Here is a 1,252-nt window from a genome sequence, read left to right as displayed (position 1 = left end):
TGTCCTTATTGCTGGGGTCAAACACAGCCTTAGAGTGGTGGCCCAGGCACGGGGCCCCTTCCACAGAGATGCTCTCCTCCTCCAGCCTGTCCTTCTCGCTTCTCCCCAACGTAGAGAAACGGTGTCCAGCATGCAGGGTCATGCCTGAGAGAGAAGTGAAAGGGAAATGGCTCCCCAAATTACATACCCTTCCGAACCGGTTCCATCCCACACCTGACCAAAGCTTTTGAACTTAATACCCAAGAATTTGAAACTTTTGGTGTTCGGTTTCCCCCATGAGAGTTTCCATAAAATAAAGGTGCTTCTGTTCTAGCTCCCCAGATGAGGAAGGGTCACGGGACAAGAAAATGGATTTTCACTTTCCGCCAACGCGGTGCAGCGGTGTCGGCTTGGAGCAGGCAGGGGCCAGCCCTGTCCCCTCCCACAAGACTGAGACCTCCACAGCCTCCTCCTGCCTCCGGGGCTGCAGGCAGACTGCGTTCACCAGCCCCCACTGCTCTCCCCTCTTAAAATCAGAGAAAAGCATGAATGAAAACCAACAGAAGATGGCATCGGCACCGTGGGAATCAACGACTGTGTGCAAGAAATCTGGGGAGACGCTATGTATTACAAACCTGCCTAAACTGGGGCTAACTAAACAAAAAGGTGAGTTTGGTGCTTTGGAACACGTGAGAGCTGCTGACAAATACTCCTCTTCTAGTAGAAGTAAGAGAATTTATGGAAGATATGGAACTGTCAACAAATCTTGTTTCCCGTTTCCGACTATGATGAATAAAGCTGCAGCGAACATTCCTGAACAAGTCTTCGTGTTGACGTGAACTTCCATTTCTCTAAACAACGCTTACTTAATATTTTGCAATATATTGCTCTGTCTGGTGCTATTTTTATACAAATACGATTGAATAATACAAGACGATTTAATAAATCTGACTTCTTTGTTTGAAATAAAATTAATGTGGGGTGGGCAAATCTAATTTGATCATCCCTCTATATTATAAAAATTTTAACAGGGCAAGCACACTGGCACGGGCCTCAGGGTCAAGAAGACAAAGGAATTACTGGACGCGGCAATAAACTGCAAAGTGCACACAAACCTTGTTTTAAATGGGCTGTCACTATTCCACTCCAACTAGGCAGACCCAAAATCTTTTCATTTTCAAAAGAAAGCTGTTTTCCTGCATATGTGAAATCTCCTCAATTTAAATGCTGGCCAATAAAAAATTTATCAAGCATGGGTGGGCTAACGCTGCCC

Source organism: Pteropus vampyrus, unplaced genomic scaffold (genome assembly GCF_000151845.1).
Source record: "Pteropus vampyrus isolate Shadow unplaced genomic scaffold, Pvam_2.0 Scaffold329, whole genome shotgun sequence".
Lineage (NCBI taxonomy): Eukaryota > Metazoa > Chordata > Mammalia > Chiroptera > Pteropodidae > Pteropus > Pteropus vampyrus.
This window is presented reverse-complemented; position numbering follows the sequence as displayed.